This window comes from Triticum aestivum, chromosome 3A (assembly GCF_018294505.1).
Source record: "Triticum aestivum cultivar Chinese Spring chromosome 3A, IWGSC CS RefSeq v2.1, whole genome shotgun sequence".
In the NCBI taxonomy this organism is placed as follows: domain Eukaryota; kingdom Viridiplantae; phylum Streptophyta; class Magnoliopsida; order Poales; family Poaceae; genus Triticum; species Triticum aestivum.
Genome location: NC_057800.1, coordinates 41,991,878 through 41,998,005, shown reverse-complemented (window position 1 = coordinate 41,998,005; position 6,128 = coordinate 41,991,878).

The following is a 6,128-nucleotide window of genomic DNA, read 5'->3' as shown; positions in this document are numbered from 1 at the left end:
TACTCAGCCTTGACTGCAATCAGTTGCGAGATGGCATCCAGCTGAGATATTTTCGCACCCGCATAAAGAGGTTTCTTCGACGAGGCCAAGACCTCCAAGAAGGCCTTTGAGGTTGCCTCCGGCTCCTCCGGTTCATTCTCTGAAGGTGTCGCATTTGCCGTTTCTGCAACAATGACATCATCTAGCATGTCCCTGACCCCGTCGTCCTCATATCCATCGATGCGTTGTCGCATCACCTCCTCTCTACCACGGTCCTGCTCGGCTATGTTTATCGGCGGCATGTCAAAGTTTGGCATATATCCGTGCGTGCGAAGGTGCTCACTCATGTCCGTCTGATTTCTACGGTGACGTCTGGCACATCTCGCACAGGGGCATGGTGGGATAATTCTCATTGGACGACGGAATATCTCCTTCAAATACACATCGGTTTTCACGATCCACTCTAATGTTACTCGATTCCGACGGATAAAACCACTGTACATCCACTGATTATCTGCCATCCTCTGCTTTTTTGCAACCCAAACAACATAATTAAGGATTCACTTAAATTAATCACATCAAATTTTTAGTTTCTACCGCGTTTAATCCACCTACATCTCTAATAGGTAAAGATGGGTCCTAATCCCACCCGAGGATGTGTAGATTGAGTACGTTCTCCATTCTACCCCGTTCCGAGACAAAATTTCGGCAGCACCTCCCCGCTGTTCTCCAGATACACGTCTCGGCAAATAGCCGAGAGAATGTGCTTCGGAGAACAATGGGGAGGCGCCGCCGAAATCCTGTCTCAGAACGGGGTAGAACATGGAGAACATACCCAATCTGCACATCCTCGGGCTTTCCATGGAAAACGTTGGACAATCCGAAAGAGCTGCGGTGATAAATATGCAATTGAATGCATATTTATCGGTGCAACCCTTTCGGATGGGAGACGCCTAGGTTACGTCAGTTGACTTGAGAATGAAATCTAGTGATATGAAAAATTGGAGGAGATGGACTTGTAGCTCACCCTCGGCTGTAGAGGAAGTAGTCGAACAGCAGAGGGATGCTCGGGGGGACCAACGCGTCGGACAACGGTCACTCCAATGAAATGCGAAACCACAAAGCCTGCAAATTCCATCGCGACAAAAAATTAGAACATCACAACTCATAGAGCATATTTAAAACATTTAAACATGCATTCATTTATTTTTGCATCATGTAAGCAAAAAAAACTAACAACATTAACAATATATTCATCATCGTCATCACATATTCATCATCATCATTATCACCTATTCGTCTAACCAAATTTTTTTACTACCTATGTTCATCATCGTCATCACATATTCATCATCGTCATCACATATTCATCATCGCCATCACATATTCATCATCGTCATCACATATTCATCATCGCCATCACATATTCATCATCGTCACCAAATTTTTTTTCAAGGTATGCAACATATAGCATCTCATCTAACCAAATTTTTTTAGTACCTATCTCACTATCTATCTAACTATCTATCTAACTATGTATCTAACTATCTAAATACCTATCTAAATACCTACCTAAATACCTATCTAACTATCTATATCTAACTAGCTACAAAATTACTAAAAAACACTAAAAACTTCAAAAAAAATCACCTTCGAGAGGGCCGGCCGGAGTTGGGGCGGGGAGGCGCGGGGTAGGGGCGGGGCGGCCGGCGCAGGGTCGGGGCGGGGCGTCCGACGCGAGGTCGGGGTGGGGAGCCGCGGGGTCGGGGCGGGGCGGCCTGAGTGGGGGCGGGGAGGTGCGGGGTCGGGGCGGGGCGGCCGGAGTTGGGGCGGGGAGGCGCGGGGTCGGGGCGGCCGGAGTCGGGGCGGGGCGGCGCGGGGTCGGTGCGGGCGACCGGCGCGGGGTCGGGGAGGGGTGGTGCGGAGTCGGGGCGGGGCGGCGGCGGGGTCGGGGCGGGGCGGCGCGGGGTCGGGGCGGGGAGGCGCGGGCGGCGGCGGGCTCGGGGCCGGCGGTGGCGTGCTCAAGGCGGGCGGCGGAGGTGGTGGGCGGCGGCGCGGGTATGGGTTGAGGAGGAAGGGGGAGATGGCGATGGGTGGTGGGGGCGAACCGCAAGGGGATAAGGTCGGCCCTATGCCGACGGCTTGGCCGTCGGCATAGGCCTGGCCCTTTGCCACGTCATCGATCCATGGACATGTGCGCTGCTATGCCGACGGTTAAGCCGTCGGCATAGATACTTTGCATTTTTTTTATTTTTTTATTTACGACATATGTGTGACTCTCAGCACACTGTAAAAAATAGTCCCACCTCGCCCAAAGACAAGCATAGGAGGGCCCACCGTAACACCTGGCGGCATTGCTACCCCCCTCCGGTACCCCGTCCCGTCTAACCCTAACACAGACGACCGCCGGATCTAGCTCTTTGACTTTCACCGGACTGGGTCTGGCCGGTGGACCTTTTCACATGGTTGTCGTAGCCCAGACCATAGATGCACCCCCAACACCATTCTGGCCCAACCCACCCAAAGATACCCTCTGTGTCGGCCCGACGTGGCCGTTTCCCCCCTCCGGGACACGGCGGCAGCCACGCCCGTGAGGTCTACACGGCAGGACGGGGGCCCTGGGGGAGTAGTAATGCCACCGGAGCGTCGTACCGGGCCCTCATACATGCGGGGTGGTGTGGTGGCATGTCCGAAGAGGCGGCACGCGTGTCCGGGGTGTGCCCCCCCTCACGGACGGCGCCGCCGCCGGCACCTGGAGGGGGGAAACGGACGCGTCGGGTCTACACGGAGGGGATCTTGCTGTGGGTCTGACCCGGATGTTGCTCCAGAGTGTTCCTATGGGCTGACCTAACACAACCGGGTGGGGAGGTCCACTGGTCAAAGCCCGTCCGTGCAAAGTCAAAGGGCTAGATCGCGTGGTCAAACACTACAGGGTTAGGCGGGACGGGGGCACTTGGGGGTAGCAATGCCACCGGAGCGTCGCACCGGGCCCTCATACATGCGGGGTGGTGTGGTGGCATGTCCGAAGAGGCGGGACGCGTCTCCGGGGCGTGGCCCCCCCTCACGTACGGCGATGACACGGTAGTAGACGTTCTGCGTTAACGATGCGGCGTCAATATTACTAAATACTCGGAGCGCGATAAAATCATGAGTTTTTTTGCACGACGTGGGCACATGTTCTATAGGAACGATGGTATTTTTTTCATAATTTTTGGTGATGGAGAGGTATCCGAAAAATTCCCTCTACGCGGATTGCCCTTCGCGCGTCTACAGCTGTGGCCGGCGGCCTCCGGGGGCTAGCATGCCGCCAAATCTTGCGTAGGCAGCCTCTCACAAGTCTGGAAGTGTTGTAGCAGTTGCAAACGCCCGGCACGCGTGTCCGGGGTGTGCCCCCCCTCACGGACGGCGCCGCCGCCGACACCTGGAGGGGGGAAACGGACGCGTCGAGTCTACACGGAGGGGATCTTGCTGTGGGTCTGGCCCGGATGTTGCTCCAGAGTGTTCCTATGGGCTGACCTAACACAACCGGGTGGGGAGGTCCACTGGCCAAAGCCCGTCCGTGCAAAGTCAAAGGGCTAGATCGCGTGGTCAAACGCTACAGGGTTAGGCGGGACGGGGGCACTGGGTGGGGCAAAAACGAAGGGGCCTATGCCGACGGCTGTGCCGTAGGCATACCTCTGCCACAGATAACCAAAGTAAAAATAAAAAAATTAAGTAAAATAAACATATGCCGACGGCAAGGCCGTCGGCATATCTGTGCACACACGGAGGTTGTCCCACGGATCGATGACGTGGCATGGCACACGGATCGATGACGTGGCAGAGGGGCCTATGCCGACGGCTATGCCGTAGGCATACCTCTGCCACAGATATGCCGACGGCCGCCGTTAACGCCCGTCGGCGTAGGATCAATGCCGTCAAATGGTCAGCGCTGACTGGGCAGGTGGGCCCGGGCTATGCCGACGGCCTGTCCTATGCCGACGGGCCCCATAGGCGTACCTCGGGCGGTCCCGACGGCCTCGTCTATGCCAAAGGCCCCGTCGGCATAGATGGATGTATGCCGACAGCTATTCTACGCCTACGGCCTATCCTTGGCCGTCGGCATAGGTCCATAGATGCCGACGGGGGCCGTCGGCATAGATTTGGCCGTCGGCAACCCCGGTTTTTCTGGTAGTGAGAGGACTCATCTACGAAGAAAATATAGATTGAGCTTGGAGGGGCCGGACCGCCGGATGACATTCTCAGCAAACATTAGCACTAAATGAACTCTCATAAAAATTATTTTACGATCTGACCTTTTTCTGGAAACGCCACACCCGTGACGCTGTTAGTCTACACAAAAACGCTGAACCAGCCGGCATTTCTGATCTGATCATGACCTAGTCAAGTATCTAGGTGGCAGGGTAGAAACGCCAAGGTCCATGGCGTTACTAGAAACGCCAAAGCCTTTAGTGTTTTTGCCCCAACTAGAAACACCATAGGGTGTGGCGTTTGCAACAATATGTGCCCATTTGCCATTTAATATTAAGGGAAGAAACGCTCGATGGCTTGGCGTTTCTGTGTAGACCAGCAACGCCACGGTCTATAGCGTTATTAAAAGGGTCAGATCATGAAATAAAATATGTGAGAGTTTATTTTGTGCTAAAGTTTGCTGACAAGATCAAAACAGTGAAAAATGTGGTCGGTATAAGCCTGAAAGCCTAATAGTCGGGCCCTACTCGGGCTCTAGTTTCGGTTCGAAAGCCCCACAAGCTGTATACATTAAATCTCGCATATTGTTGTTTGGGAAAATAGGCTTATAATGCGTATTAATATTTCAAAATTTCAATTAAAATAATGAAATATGCTCGGTTCAACTAGCATATCTAACTTGCTGATGACCAGTGACGAATGAAAAATGCTTAGACAGTAGATCAGTAACTTAATTGTGTCCGCTGGGGAAAAGAAAACGAACACTACAAACTTGTGGTGGTTGCAGTTCGTCCATGAGAGCAAACATTAGTCGAGAGACACCTCGCTTCAGTTTTATCACAGCCAGCAGTCTAATTAATCTACACCGTAAGTCCCGAAGAACAAAAACAATTGCAGACTGCATGCAGACATTCTAGGATCCACATCCGCCATCTTCCGCTATCCCATCTTCAGAAGGGATCATTGCAAAGATCTTGCCAGTCTTATCTACCATCGACATCATCAGGGTGTCAGACAACGCCACCAGCCTGCACGTGTCGAACTACACGTGCCTGTCGGTGACACTCTGCTGCACCATGCCGCCAAGTCCCGTCATCGACCTCCAAAACAACGCTTCCATGAGGGAGAATGACATCGAAGGCATCGCTATTGTCCGATCTGAGAACCCCAGATCTAGGGTTTTCCCCGGAACATCCTGAGCGTTGTGACACAATGTGCAATAACGATGCCTCGACAAGAAAACGGTGTCAGAGGCGCCGCCATCGTCCTCAAAAGACCGTAGTCGGCACGATTTTCACCAACAATCGCGCAATCCTGATCTCGCTGCTAACTGGATCACTCGCTCGCGTATTGGGCGTGCCGCCGACGAATCTGGACCGGAGGCTGGACCACATCGCGTCGCCGCAGTCCCCACCGCACAATGAGACGCAGGAAGGATACAGCTGACGAAACTACTAGCCTGTAGTATCCATCCATCAAGGAGAAGGAGGTACAACAACTTGGGGTTACCTATATATAGAGTAAGCAGAGCACGCCTGTGAAGAAAGTTTGCATTATCTAGCTAGCTAGCTAAGATATCCTCCCTAATTCTCTTGAGAAACTTAATTAGCTGCCCAAGTTGCACAGCATTGCACAGCTTTACTCAGCAGGTGCAGATCACCACTATCCACATTGCCTTTCTCCAGAACATCAGAGTACTTTCAGCATCTTCTGACTGAATTTTGTTCAGCATGCGTTTCAACCAGGAATGTTCGCAAACCAATAACTTTCAGCTAATATAAGGACGGCAAATCTTTCACCCCTTAATTCCACACTGCAGTGCACTAATTAAGTTCAGAGAAGAAAAAGATGCTAGCACTGAAGAGCATTTGTATTGGACTACCGCAATGGCAGATCGTTTCTGCAATTTCCCTTGCTGTTCTTCAGCTCCACTGCAGAGAAACTGAGCTTTCCCCTTT